The sequence below is a fragment of the Macaca mulatta genome, chromosome X (genome assembly GCF_049350105.2).
Source record: "Macaca mulatta isolate MMU2019108-1 chromosome X, T2T-MMU8v2.0, whole genome shotgun sequence".
Taxonomy (NCBI): Eukaryota; Metazoa; Chordata; class Mammalia; order Primates; family Cercopithecidae; genus Macaca; species Macaca mulatta.
The window spans coordinates 7,322,130-7,338,015 of NC_133426.1; the positions used below are offsets into that span (position 1 = coordinate 7,322,130).

Below are 15,886 nucleotides of genomic sequence, written 5' to 3' on the forward strand. Positions count from 1 at the left end.
AAGACTTCATGTCTAAAACACCAAAAGCAACGGCAGCAAAAGCCAAAATTGACAAATGGGATCTCATTAAACTAAAGAGCTTCTGCACAGCAAAAGAAACTATCATCAGAGTGAACAGGCAACCTACAGAATGGGAGAAAATTTTTGCAATCTACTCATCTGACAAAGGGCTAATATCCAGAACCTACAAAGAACTCAAACAAATTTACAAGAAAAAAACAAACAACCCCAGCAAAAAGTGGGCAAAGGATATGAACAGACATTTCTCAAAAGAAGACATTCATACAGCCAACAGACACATGAAAAAATGCTCATCATCACTGGCCATCAGAGAAATGCAAATCAAAACCACAATGAGATACCATCTCACACCAGTTAGAATGGCGATCATTAAAAAGTCAGGAAACAACAGGTGCTGGAGAGGATGTGGAGAAATAGGAACACTTTTACACTGTTGGTGGGATTGTAAACTAGTTCAACCATTATGGAAAACAGTATGGCGATTCCTCAAGGATCTAGAACTAGATGTACCATATGACCCAGCCATCCCATTACTGGGTATATACCCAAAGGATTATAAATTATGCTGCTATAAAGACACATGCACACGTATGTTTATTGCAGCACTATTCACAATAGCAAAGACTTGGAATCAACCCAAATGTCCATCAGTGACAGATTGGATTAAGAAAATGTGGCACATATACACCATGGAATACTATGCAGCCATCAAAAAGGATGAGTTTGTGTCCTTTGTAGGGACATGGATGCAGCTGGAAACCATCATTCTTAGCAAACTATCACAAGAACAGAAAACCAAACACCGCATGTTCTCACTCATAGGTGGGAACTGAACAATGAGATCACTTGGACTCAGGAAGGGGAACATCACACACCGGGGCCTATAATGGGGAGGGGGGAGGGGTGAGGGATTGCATTGGGAGTTATACCTGATGTAAATGTCGAGTTGATGGGTGCAGCACACCAACATGGCACAAGTATACATATGTAACAAACCTGCACGTTATGCACATGTACCCTACAACTTAAAGTATAATTAAAAAAAAAAAAAAAAAAAAAGCCATGTGTTCCTAGCGTATCTGATGTATTCACTCCTGTCTCTGAGAGGGTGATATGATATGCATGCATTGACAAATTTATCAGACTGTAGAACTCTGAATTTTTTTTTATGCACCCAATACCTATTAATAAATCTCAAAAGTGTTTCTCTAAGGGACTGCTATGTTAAGACTTTTTTTTTTAGAATGCCCTGATTAATGTACAAATACCCCAAAATGACTCAAAGAACAAGCCAATGGCCTCCCCTCAGCCCAGGGTTCATTGGCTGCACACTAGAATCACAGGAGACCTCAGAGGAGCTTTAGAAAACATTCTTGGCAGAATCTGTTGAAATTTTTGGAAGCTGCCCAGGTTATTCTAATGCACAGCGAAGGTTGAGAAGCACTGGCTTAGGCTGAGCACAAAATTGGGTTATTGGAGTGATGTGAGGTTGTGCTTGGGACTTGTGGGTGGACTCTTGGGAGGCGAGAATTGGGAGGAAGAAATTAATAGAGATGAGGTAATGGGTGAAGGAGATCCAGAGTCTGAGGAAGCATCTATGAGGGAAAAGTTAAAACCCTGCATGGACTTTAGGAGAACAAAGAGGGTTTTGAGATTGGCATAGAAAGTATTGAAAAAGAGAAACTTTTAAAAAATGAAGGGAATATACTTTCTTCCTACACATTATACTTTTGCTGTCTGCCTGCCAGTCCCAGCTACTTGGGGACAGGTAGTCAGGTGAATATTTAACTCCAAGTATACACAGTTAGCAAGCATTACAATGGTTCTGTCTTTGTGTGACTTATACTGTGCCTATCACATGTCAGTATCAATAAACATTCATCGAAGTCAACAGGGAGCCCTGATTTTTAAACTCTAAATTAACGCTTGACGTTAACACACATTCATTAAGAATCAGCAGTGTGCTAGTCATGATAACTGTTAAACCAATTCCAAATTATAGATTTTACTCCTATGAAATTGCATATCTCTAGCAGTGTGTGCAAGCCACAAATAATATGCTCTCTCTCTGCCTGGGCACTGTTATATTCATTAAAATGCATTCAATTTCTCTTTAATTTGTAAACTGGAGCAAGCAGTCAATAAGATTCTCTGCAACCTATTTATTCACCTGCCTTTGTAGCTGCTGTGCAATGACATTCCTCTACAGGAAATGGATATTTCTTTTCCAATCTTTAATAATTAAGCAAGTGTGATTTTCCCCTCATTTAGTTGCCTTAGCACTCTCTAATTAGGAGGGTCTATCTTGTATTCTATTATTTCACTTCCATCCCCTATTTCCTCATGAAATAAAAATCACGTGTTCAAGTACCTTGCAAAAAGTACATGGTAAGCTTTCTTTTAAAACCACGTCTACTTTCAGAGAAGCAGCTTTGGACTATAAATATATTTGAGTGAGGGTGAAAATGCAAAACCGATTTTGTTTTTGCTTCCATGCTTCAGATCTGAAAGTCATTAATTATTTATTTTCATCCTGAAAGCATTTTTTTTCTATCTATACAATGCCCAAGCCTCTCAAGGAATTTTAAGCAATAAAGGAAAAAAGGTTTTCTGTTTTTGATAAATAATATTGAGTTGAAAATAACTGGTTGAAGAAAGGCATTAGGAATGTTTCCATGATGTACTGTGAGCATGGGTCTGTTGGCCATGCATTATTTAGTATATTCTATATGGGGAAATACACTTTGCATTTGGGTTTTGAAAGAGAAGTTTTGAAAATGATGTTTTGCATCTGAATTCTGTTTTTTCACTAGACTGCATTTGCAGCGATGCATGTCTGCAAGAATGGGCAACTTTCATCTGATGCACGCATTCATTCTTGGTTTGACACTCCAAGCCAAGTCACATATGTTCCCACCGAGTCAGACAACTTTGATGGCTCTCTGCATCTCACTATATCTCTGTCCTGCTGATGCCACCAAATGACCAGAGATGGCCCAGACAATTTACAAGAAAGGACATGGGCAAGCCTCACGCAAAGTAAGAAACAGCTAGCTTGTCTTTGGTATTTAGCATTGTTTAAATTTATTTGCTCTTTCCTTACTTTGTTCCTGGCTAGCTCCTTGGGATTTAGAGTGCTGATGCCCAAGTATTGCACTGTAATTGTTCCGGATCTGAGCTGCCATCCCTGAGCTCCCTACCTCCAGTGTACATTTTTTTTTCCCCAGAATTACATCTCCTTCCTTTTCCTCTTTTCTTTTTTTTTTTTTTTTCCATCGTAGCGCTTCTATCAGGCAAATCCGTAACAAATTAAGATGCCTGAAACAGTTAACATGAAAAAAGATTGTTTATTTTTATTTTTCAAATTGAAATAAAAGCACGTAGCATAAACATTGATTTAATTTTTTAGTGTAATTTCAGGCTGTTTTCTTTACAACTTAATATGTCTTCCTCTTCCAAGGTTTGGTTTCAAGGCCATCTCCCTCATACCACCCTCTGCCATGCACCCCGTCCTCATGTCCCACTCTTTCTGGAAGGATTCTTTCTTATATGGAGGTATCACAACCTTTTTCTTAGCTTCTATTATGCATTTTATTCTGCCTGGGAGAGTGAGTTGCTGACATGCCCTTATTGATATAAGCTACATGATGGCAGCAGTGAAGTGTCACATTACCTTATCATTTTCAGTAGAAACAATCATTCTTCCATGGCCAGGTTTTAAAACCTCTTGCCATAGAAGTAATTGTTTTTACTGAAACATTCTGTTTTAAAACCAGCTGGATGTGGTGGCTCACGCCTGTAATCCCAACATTTTGGGAGGCCGAAGTGGGAGGATCGCTAGAGCCCGGGAGTTTGACGCCACCCTGGGCAACATAAGGTGACCCAATTGCTACAAAAAAATAATAATAATTAAAATTTAGCCAGGCTTGGTGGCACATGCCTGTGGTCCCAGCTATTTGAGAGGCTGATGTGAGAGGATTGCTTGAGACCAGGAGATAGAGGCTACAGTGGGCTGTGATTGTGCCACTGCACTCCAGCCTGGGTGACAGAGCAAGACCCTGTCTCGATCAATTAATCAATCAATCAATCAGTAAAGTTTCCTCTCTCCCCAACCACAGTGCTAACGTTTGCTCCCCCTACCCTAAGGTGAAAGACTGGAAGGCTGGATTAAGATTTTCATCCCCAGATACATAGATCTGAGTTTAAAAATACATTGGTGTTTTGAATTATTTGTGTGGATACTGACTTTTTAAAAATGCAGTTTTTGTTCTCACTCATAGGTGGGAACTGAACAATGAGATCACTTGGACTCGGGAAGGGGAACATCACACACCGGGGCCTATCACGGGGAGGGGGGAGGGGGGAGGGATTGCATTGGGAGTTATACCTGATGTAAATGACGAGTTGATAGGTGCTGACGAGTTGATGGGTGCAGCACGCCAACATGGCACAGGTATACATATGTAACAAACCTGCACGTTATCCACATGTACCCTAGAACTTAAAGTATAATTTTAAAAAAAAATGCAGTTTTCAAATTTGCAGTTTAATAAAACTGTTAAGTTTTATCCATCTGGTGGAATATAATACTTAAAGCAGAAAAAAAAAGTCTGCTCATAACTTATGTTTATCTAAAAATTGTATTTGAGGCCACTATGTAAAACAAATAGACTGAAAAATAATAATTCTATCTCTGCGAAAACAAGGATTTGTGGTCTTTTCAGCAACTTGAATAGTTAGATTTCTCTTAATAAGTTGAATGACTTACCCTCTTTTCTTTTTTTTTTTTTTTTGGCTAAATAAATCATATTTGTCTATTTTTAACTTCTTTTAAGTTTATGCAGAAACTCTAAAGTTGAGGAGGAAAAGCATTGTATTAACAAGGCCTATTTTCCCAGAATGAAGGGAAACTTTTGCTTGTACAAGTTTAATTTGCAAAGCACAATTTATAACACTATAAAGAGACGTCTCCCTTGAAACCAAGGGCCCTATCATTTCTTTTCCATTCGACATCTGCAGAATAAGAGTAAATATTTCTTAATTTAGAGGAAGGTAAGGCTATTTTTCAAGTGAATCCACTAAATTAATCCACTGGAGTAGGCGTTATTTCCTTCATCATCCGTCTGCCTTAAATATAGTACCTGCACATTCGAGGCAAATGCAAAAATAGCTTCAGATTTAAATAGGTGATATTGTCTCACATATAAAAGATGAGTCTTGTCTGTGATATAAAAGTAGCTGTTTAATACTTTTAGCAATTTTCAGTGGCTTTATTTTTTCATATAGTTCCTGTATTTGGAATGTAATTAATGGAAAGGTTTAGCTTTGTCCTTGAAAAGGTTTCCATTTTTCTAGCAGGCTTGAGTCACTCACTAACAATAAACATGTTGTATTTTTAGCTACATATCCATCTATTTTCCATCTAATTCATTTATTTATTTCGAGCTTGTCCTGTCCCTAAGCTTCTAAGGTGGTAGCACATTAGGAAATGTTATCCTTATTGCGTATTCATCTCAATTTGAAGATATCAGAACTCCATCAAGAAAAGACCAGGTATGGTGGCTCATGCCTATTATCCTAGCACCTTGGGAGGCCAAGGCAGGTGGATCACTTGAGGTCAGGAGTTTGAGACCAGCCTGGCCAACATGACAAAAACCCATCTCTATTAAAAATACAAAAATTAGCCTGGTGTGGTGGCACATGCCTGTAATCCCAGCTACTTGGGAGGCTGAGGATCGAGAATCACTTGAACCTGGGAGGCAGAGGTTGCGGTGAGCTGAGATAGCACCAATGCACTCCAGCCTAAGTGACAGAGTGAGACTCTGACTCAAAATAAATAAATAAATAGTCAAGAAATGGTTCAGGTTAGAAATCTGATTCTGGTAATGTATTTAATAAAATATCCAGTATCCAAAATATTTCAACTACATTTACATATTATTATTATGTATACCAACATGCCCATACACAGCATACATTTACACTGGGCTCCACCTTAAATTGACTCACTCACGTACACTCCCCTGGCCTGTTTAATAAAGGGGGTCATGCCTCTTGTTGTGCCTTATTGTAGACAAAACTATAAGCTCATACTTGAGGTCTCTTCTTTGTTTCTAACATATAGGACCGAGAGATGAAACATAATATGTAAAAATGGAACAGTGATAGTCAAATTTCCAAATGAGGAAATTGTCTTCTTAGGAATAGAAACCAGACGGGGACTCAACACAGTAGTGGCCAGGAACTGCTGGACTCTAGGCCCAAGAGCCAGGAGACACCCGGAGTGTAATTCCTGGGAAATTATGAAAGGTGCCCCAGGAGTCTGGGAGACAGAGCCCTTTCTTTCCAGAAATAAGAGAGTTTGAAGATAGCTACTGAGCATTACCCAGAGCTGGAATTTCTATGAAATTAAGATCCTAGGGAGGAGAAAGGGAGCTGACACAATGTCACCACCAAGAACCAAGCTGAGCGTGCTGCAGATTCAGTGAATGAACTCATGACCACACCACTCACGTCTCTGGGTGGGAGCTCCAACCACTGAGGATAAGACCATAAAGAAGGGCAAGGGGACAAGGAAAGAGACACATGAAGACAGATGTATGTGCAAAGAAGAAAGAGAGACAGAGACAGAGACAGAGTGAGAGAGACACATCTTACTCACTTGAAGATCCAAATCCCAAAACACAAGCAAAAAGAATCAAGAAGTGGAAAATGCAGTCTTCCAAATTAACCACAAGTTTAGATTTTAAAATAGACATTAAGCGAAATTCCTTAGAATGGGGCAAGCATTCTCTAGAGGAGCAGTTGCCTTCAGCACAGGACCTATAATTCCTCCAGGGAACAGGACCTCTAATGCCTCTGGAGACCACAAAGGAGAAGCAAAGGAAGACACATGCAAGAAGAAACAGCAATCATGAAAAGAGCAAAGAAAATCATGAAACAGAGATAGGCAGGCACCAAATAAAAGCAAGTGGGTATAGAAATTGCAAAATCACAACTACAGAAACAAAAGAGATATAGTAAATAATACGGTTTGGCTGTGTGTCCCCACTCATATCTCACCTTGAATTGTAATAATCCCAACTTGTTGTGGGAGAACCTCGTGGGAGGTAATTAAATCATGGAGGACGGGTTTTTCCCATGCTGTTCTCATGGTAGTGAATAAGTCTCATGAGATCTGATGGCTTTAGAAATGGCAGTTCCCCTGCACATACTCTCTTGCTTGCCACCATGTAAGACGCCCCTTTGCTCTTCATCTTCTGCCATGATTGTGAGGCCTTCCCAGCTATGTGGAAAACTATGAGTCCATTAAACCTCTTTCTTTTATAAATTACCCATCTCGGCTATGTCTTTATTAGCAGCATGAGAACAGACTAATACAGTAATGGAAATAAAATATAATACTGTAAAGTGTAGACTCTACAATCAAAGAGAACACTGAAACACAGTACAGAGGATGCACAAAGAAATAAAAAATATGAATACATAAAGAGCTGTTAGGAGATATGTTTATGGACATGGGTTAGTAAAAGGAGATGAGAGCAAACCATGGCAACAATGATTGGGTAGATAATGGATGGAAATATTCCTAAATTAAAGAAACATATGAGTTCTCATGTTGAAATACATCACTTGAGTACCAAATAAGATGATATCAGTAAATCCACAGATTGATGTAAAACTAAAGAATATTGAGAATGAAGATAAAGTTAAGTACCTTCCCAAGATATTAATAAAAAGCAGATTGCAATAGAAAAACTGTTGGTCTGTTAGTACATTCACATAAACATCAGGAAAAGTGAAAGGGTCTTGGAGAAGTAGCCTAAGTATTGAAAAATAATCATCAATTGAAAATCCAATACCCAGGTAGCCTCAGATTAAGACGAAGCTATGGAAACCACTTTCAGGTATACAAAGACTAGGAATTTACCACCCATATATACTTAATGAACACATTAACAAGGACAGTTCTTCAGCAAGAATAGAGGAATAAAGGGGAAACAATTGGGCAGAAAATAATGGGGATTTCAGATACTGTTAAACATTGGTAAATTTCATGAGCCATCCACTAAGACCAAATGATAAAGATTGCAATTATTATTTCAGGTAAACCCAATTCTAGAGGGAGGATGGTTGTGGGATGTGGTTTTCAAATACCATAAACATGCTAAATTTTAAATAACTAAAACTTATACTTTATTGAAAACATAAGTGTCATGAAATTATAAACATAAAATATTCTGAATTCTGAATAGTTCCCTCTGCCTAAAATGCTTTAACAGCAGATTTGTATGTCAACTCTGTAGTCCGTAACTGTGAAAATTTGGCAAAAGCACCCAGATTCTGTTGTGTCTGTAAAAACTGACTTCCTCTAACGTCTAGGGCTGTACTACTTAAACTAAATGTGGATATAAATCCCCCAGGAATCCAGTTAAAAGCAAAAGCACCCAGATTCTGTTGTGTCTGTAAGAACTGACTTCCTCTAATGTCTAGGACTGTGCTAGTTAAACGAAATGTGGGTAGAAATCCCCCAGGAAGCCAGTTAAATGCAGATTCTGGTTCAGTAGGGCTGTAGCAGGGCCTGAGAGTATGCATTTCTAACGAGCCCCCAGGTGGTGCAGGTCCGAAAAGTGCATATTGACTGGGGAGATGAATGAGTAACACCACTTCTCTCCAGCCATTTCTAAAATAAGGGACTGTTCCTTTGGCATTTACCTTAAGTGTTTAGGCAATGCATTAAGTACAACAAAAACTATCATAAGGAACCAGATGTCACCTACGACCAGTATCACACTTTTCCATTTTCATCTCTCATAAGGCGGCCTTATAACCTCCTGTAGGTCAAAAGCAGGAGATGGCAATCTTTTTTTCCACAAAGGACAAGATAGTAAATATTTTCAGCATTGAGGTCAGATGGTCTCTATCATCACTATTCAACTCTGCCTTCACTACATTGTAGCAAGAAAGCAGCTATAGACATTATGTGAATAGAGGGATGTGTGTGGCTTTGTTCCAATAAAACTTTGTCTGCCAAAACAGGTGGCAAAGAAGATGTATTTCATGGGCCCTAGCTTGCAAACCCCTGGATGATAGGTTAACCCAAGTCACTAGGCCCACTAGTCCTTCTGAGTAATTTTGAGCAGAAAAATCCTCAAATATTCCTTGATACTTGACATTTTCTATGCATCTCAGTAATTAAGCAAGTGCTATTTAACAGTATTCTTTTTTTTTTTTTTTTTTTTTTTTTGTGAGATGGGGTCTCGCTCTGTTGCCCAGGCTGGAGTGCAGTGGTGCTATCTCGGCTCACTGCAACCTCCGCCTCCTGGGTTCAGGAGATTCTCCTGCCTCAGCCTCCTGAGTAGCTGGAACTACAGGAACGTGCCACCACGCCTGGCTAATTTTTGTATTTTTAGTAGAGATGGAGTTTCACCATATTGCCCAGGCTCGTCTCAAACACCTGACTTCAGATGATCCACCCACCTCAGCCTCCCAAAGTTCTGGGATTACAGGCGTGAGCCACTGTGCCTGGCCTAACATTATTCTTCAAAGAACCTACCACTGAAGTCCTCAGATCTTGTGCATGAACACACTCATGGTGATCTGTTGCAGCTGGGTAACTGGAAGACTTTAAACAGGGGATCTTGGTTTTTCCACGTTCCTCCTTGATTGATTGATATCTGTCTCTGGGTAGCCTAAGTCACCTGACCTTTCATGACACAACCAAATTCAATCCCAGGAAGGTTAAGCCTGTTACCCAAGGACATAAATCTTGTTTACAAGCGGGTTGAGTCTGGATTCCAGCTTTCTGATTTCCTTGTCCAATTATTTTCTTACCATGCAAACAGTAGTCTCTGTTTCCTGTTGAATATGTCTACTTCCAGCCCTTTTGGAAGTTCACCCTCTACTTTAATGTTTTATGGTACTTGTCTGTGTAGTAATATATTTTTACCTTTTTCTACAATGGCTTTTGATCAACTTAAGAAGTTGCAGGAAAAATGTAAATGGCATTAAATATTCAATACTCTCTTTCCCTTAAAGAGAAGTTGTCTACATAAACAGAATTAGAGTGTGATTTCTTATAATAATAGCCTTCCTTTACTAGGAAGGAAATCTATGGGGCCTTTTCTCCAGCTCTTACTGCTGTTTTCAGACAAGCAGTATATACCTAGCAGCTATCCTTGATATTGCAGGCATGACAAAGGGAAGGACAAAGAAAGCCCTTCTTTTTGCATTGGATTTAAAAGGCCTTCGCTGATACAGATATTTTTGTTTTATAATCTATTCTGTAATGTCTGGGAGCAATTTCTTTCTGTGACCTCCCCTTCCAGTGGCAGGCACGGTTATCTGTTTCCCAGTGGTAGTGCATGGAGTGTCTGTCTGCAGAGCATCTGTGTGGTGATAAGGCGTGGCAGTTCAGGCCACTTCATCTTTTGCACCATGCCCCTCACCCAGATGTATCTTATTCTTTTATTTTTCCCTGTACACTTGCTCTTGAACTGAATATTGCTGCCTTATAACTAAGTACTCTATTGTTGAGGTTAAAATGCTTAGAGATATCTGATTCTAATTTTTCACAGAAAATGCCACCTCACACATTCAGTTAATAAATAAAACAACTGGGTCATAGAGAGGCTATTGAGGAAGAGTGGAAAGGGATGAAGTAGGTTTGAGTCTCCGATCGTGAAGCTCAAAAACACTGATTGCTTTTTTATTATTTTGCCAGCATACCCTCTTTTCAGACATACAAATATGTTCATTGAATGTGTATAGTCACAAGAGACAAGGATGATATGCATTTTAAATACATATATTACAAGGGTCTTTCTTAGCAAAATTCATGTGTACCCTGCATTTTGAGAGCTTCTTCTAGCTGTTAGCCTGGCTGAATAATACACAAATTTATAATTCATGATACTCAAGAGGGAAAACGAGCAAAATAATATCATAGGATATGAACCTTGCCTTCCAGAGATGCAAATTCACGCATGCTCTTTTTATGACTTGGATGGAGTCACTTAGTCAAAATAACTTTAGAGTGGAGAATGCCCGAATGCTTTGGCACCACCAAAGTTGTGCGAGGTTGCCAGTAAGATTCTTATATTCCAAATGCATAGAGATGGGAGTTAGCATTAAAAGCCATTAGCTCATGCCCAACATTTGGGATGTCCATTCACTGACAGTCCTCTGATACTACCTTTCAGTCTGGATTCCTTTAAACTTGGAGTTGAGGAAATGCTACTGAATCTTGGCTTATTCAAGGGTACTCTTATAGAATGACATGTACAATTATTAATCTCCCTTAGTCCTTCAAATAAATGTTATTGTCACATGCCACTTTCTTTGAAGCACCATATATATTAGGTGGTGCAACAGTAATTGCAGTTTTTGCCATTGAAAGTAATGGCAAAACCCATAATTACCTTTGCACCAACCTAATAGTTAAAAGAATTCATCATAAAACAGAAAACATATTAACCAGTGTTTTACTTATTCACAGTTATATAAAGAATGGCACTGCCTAAAAATGTTTCTATTTTGATTTGAAATTCATAGCAATGCCCATTTCTAGAAGAAACAAAGGGTGCCTATTCTAGCAGCTTATGGTCCTAACATGAGATTAGAAGTTTATTCTTACTCCTACTAGCCCCGTGGTATACACCACTCTATACAGCAGTGCACACCTGTAGCACAGCATGTTATGATCCTAAAAGAGCAAAGAAAATGGGAGCTAGACCATACCTCAGACACTCTCATCCCTTTCCTTTCCCGCTTACTGAGGCCAGTGACATTTGGAAGACCAGTGTGTAATTTTCCACATTGGACAGACTTGGTTTTATTCTTGGTCAACATTGACAATTCTCTCCTTTTTAAAATGGATGTATGGTATCTAGCTCACAGGGAAGGTGTGGAGATTCACCTGAGAATACACATAAACAGCTAAGCAGAATATCTAGCCTTTAGAAGGTCTTTATGTAACCAGAACTTATTTTTCTCCTTGTATCTCCCATGAAGGCATGGACATTATCAAGCCTTCCCTGACACACATGAACAAGGTAGGTCAATCCCACCCCAAGCTCAAGATAATCTGGAATCAGTACTGTGTTGCAAAGCATATAGCTATGGCACTGACTCTGTGTTTTATGCACAGAGGAGATCAGAGACATAACATGGTTTTAAACCATAGGATGTACGTTCTTTTCATGATACTTCAAAGTCTCCCACTGCCACTAGCACCAAAGTCTCAACTTCATGAATTACCCATATAGATAGACAGTGATCAGCCTCTCGCCCCCTTCATCCCAAAAGCTTTTCTTCAGTGGAAAATCTTCCTGCAAGGGAATTGTACCTCTAGAATGGGCAAGAAAAAGCAGAAGGCATGAATCTGTATAGAAATGAGAAGCAAGGGTGGCTCCCTGCTTGGATGAGCTAGGTCTCTGTGCATGAAGGTCTTCAGTGTTTTCCCGCACTAGACCGATAATTGTCTACCTATATGGGCAATTCATGACATTCAGACTTTGGTGCTAGTGTCAGTGGGAGACTTTGAAGTACCATGAAAAGAAAGTACATCTGGTTTAAAACAATGTTATGTCTCCAAGCTCCTCTGTGCATAAAATGTAGAGTCAGTGCCATAGCTATATGCTTTGCAACACAGTACTGATTCTAGATTATCTTGAGCCTCGGAGGGGGGCACTGACTTACCTTGTTCATGTGTGTCAGGGAAGGCTTGATAATGTCCATGCCTTCATGGGAGATACAAGGAGAACAAACAGTTCTGATTATATAAGATCTTTTAAAGGCTAGTGCATTAGTTGCTTATTTTGGTTCAAAATCTTAAAAAATGTGAGAGGAATCAGATGTTACTTTGAGCATTTGAAACACCTGTGGCAGAGGAGCTTGAAAAGAATGTGTCACTTTTCATTGTCTGATTTTCTAGCCCTTTGTCACAAGGTGATTTTATTCTTACGCATCTAATGACCAGGAGAAGTCATGATGGTTTCATTAGCACCTGTGGCCCCATATGGTGCCTCAAGTGTGACCAGTATAAGCATGCTAATTTTCTTAAAGGAAGCAAAATTAAACTGTGTTTCTTGTTAGAGGTGGGAAACAGGTGGTCAGCCTTATCATTCTCACTAAACCTTATGGTTTCCAGATTTAAACCACCTTGTGAGCTCTGTTAAAGGCTGTGTAATGTGGACTTTGTTTAGTCAACATGTAATTCACTGTCCTATTTCCTCTTCAGTGATTAAAGTGAAAGTCAGGCTCTTCCAGGAGTTTTCCAGTGTAGTATAAAAGAAAGAGACAGTGGAGGAGAAATTGTACTTATTGAAAGAAATATTAGCCAGATGACTCTGTGAGTGACTACAGATGACTGTTCCCTAAGTCTAGCTATTTCTTTTCTTGTAAACTTTTTTTTTTCCTGTTTCCATCCCCTAAGTGAGTATCCAGAACTTTTTGTGGTTCTTCTATGTGTTTGATTTTCAAGCTTTGACTCCATCAGGATGAAATTTCCTAATTTATGCAGGAGGAAGAGCTTTATTCAGCAAACATTCAACAACAAGGTTTGATTGCCTGTTGCATGGTAACTGACACCAAGTGCACCAATGCACCAAAACAGCAGGAGTTGCAGTAGAGAGAGAGTTTAATCATCCTAAGGGAACTAAATGAGGAGATGGGAGGGAACCTCAAACCCACCTTTCTGAGGAGTTTTGGACTGGAGTTTTTAAGGGAATTTTGGTGGGGAGGGATCTGAGGAGCAGGGGGTTGCTTATAGGGTGTGATTAGGGATGAAATCATAAAGATGTAGAAACTGCATTTTTTCATTGAGTCCATTCCTTGGAGGGGATCTTAAGACAGGCTGGCATCACTGGACCCATTGGAATATAGAATCTGGAAAATATCTCCAGTGGAGAACTTGAAGTTTCTTAATGTTAAGATGTTATCTATAGAAACAATTAAGGAAAGTTAGGACCTTGTGACAGGAGCCATGTGACTTTTTGGCAGGAAGCAGCTATAAGGAAGTGGGTTGTTGGACAAGCTGGTTAATGCTTAGCTTTGCTTCTGGTCAAAGCTTAGGCTTTTACTTAAAAACTACCCATTCGGTTGCATTAATTTCATGGTGATGGCTTCACAGGCACTGTGTTAAGTGCTCACACTGCATGAATTCTTTCCATCTCTATGACAGCCACGTGATGTAGGTGCTCATAATGTCTTCATCTATAGATGAAGAAGTGGAGAAGTTAAGTAATTTTTCAGATATACAGGTGGGATGGTCAAAGCCAAGTCTGGACTGGACTCTATATGCTTCCTCCATCCCTACATCTGCATAAACATGTTCAGACAATGAAACGAAACAATGCTTGTAAAGTATCCAACCCAATGACAGGTGTAAGAAGGCAACGACAAAATGGAAATTACCTTTTTCCCTGGAATAGTCTTATTCCTGGGACTCAGGGTTCTTGCCTCTAGTCTGTGTCCTCTGTGATTCATTCCTTTCACTGTATAAGTTTTGAGCTCTTTATACTCACTTAGATAATCACATTACCATTACCTGGAGTGACGTGCAAAGCCATGTTCTTCAACCAGGAGGCTCCATCTTTCCTCAGGCAAGCCTTATTCTTAATCATTTTCTAACTCAAAACCTGTAAGCTGCTTGCAGAGGTTGCTCAATACCTCCCAGAACCTGTACTTTCCTTACATATGGCAAGCATTCAATCAATAATTGCTGTTTGATCAATATGCCAAATGTAACCCTTCATGTGGATAAGTTTAGAGAGTCTTTTCCATTGAGTCTTTTTCATTCTTTCCTGCTATAAAATCAACTATGAACAGTTGATGAACAGACTTGGCTTTGACTATCCCATCTGTATATCTGAAAAATTACTTAAATTCCCTGTACTTCTATTCCTTCATCTGTAGAAAGAGACATTACGAGCACCTACCTCACATGGCTGTCATAGAGATGGAAAGAATTCATGCAGTGTGAGCACTTAACACAATGCCAGTGAAGCCATCACCACGAAATTAATGCAACTGAATTGGGTAGTTTTTAAGTAAAAGCCTAAGCTTTGACCAGAAGCAAAGCTAAGCATTAACCAGCTTGTCCAACAACCCACTTCCTTATAGCTGCTTCCTGCCTAAAAGTCATGTGGCCCCTGTCACGAGGTCCTAACTTTTGTTGGAAAATAGTTGATTTTGTAACAGGAAAGAATGCCATAGAGACAGATCACAGGAAGGAAAAGAGACAAAATCTTCACAAATGGGAGTGGAGACTTGCACTTGAAGAAAAATGTTGCCTTTCTCAGACTTTGTTAGGTGAGATTCAGTCTCTAACTTAGTGCTTCACTGTCTCTGTTCCTCACAGCATGGGTTAATCTGGTATGAGATACAAACCTATTTCAAGGCAGGGACAAATATAGGCCTTCAATTTTTTTTTTCTAATTTGGTATGGGTTATCTATAGAAGTGTAAATGGTTCACAGCAAGAGACTGCTTTTCAGAGAAGTACATGTAAGATACAGAAATCTCTAGCTGTGTCTGTACCTTAACTTTGAAAAAGAGAAACTTTTAAAAGGTAAGAGCTGTTTTTCCTAAAGAGTCATTTTAGAAAATGTTCTAGATCTTCCTGTACATAATAAGGCTTCTAAGCATTTGGGGTTATTTTAAAAATTGGATTTTAAATATTTTAAACATTAGGATTTCAGAATATTCAGATTTATTTTATTCTCCCAGCATTGCAAATACAAAGGCAACCATGCAGTACGAGAAGAGAACAGGATAAAATGAACATGGACATGACTTTAAAAAAAATTCAAAGTTCAATGACCAAATATAAATTTGCATTGTAATTTGTAAAGAATGTAACTGAC

The 15,886-nt window shown here is 39.1% G+C and overlaps 1 protein-coding gene and 1 pseudogene across 2 annotated transcripts in view; one reads left to right on the forward strand and one right to left on the reverse strand.

The window, feature by feature from the left end:
• PNPLA4 (patatin like phospholipase domain containing 4) overlaps nt 1-15,886 on the reverse strand; it is a 248,908-nt gene that overhangs the window by 116,073 nt on the left and 116,949 nt on the right. The gene's annotated exons all lie outside the window — the stretch shown is intronic.
• The window catches only part of LOC708035 (variable charge X-linked-like pseudogene), a 93,046-nt pseudogene that overhangs the window by 49,305 nt on the left and 27,855 nt on the right, over nt 1-15,886 (forward strand).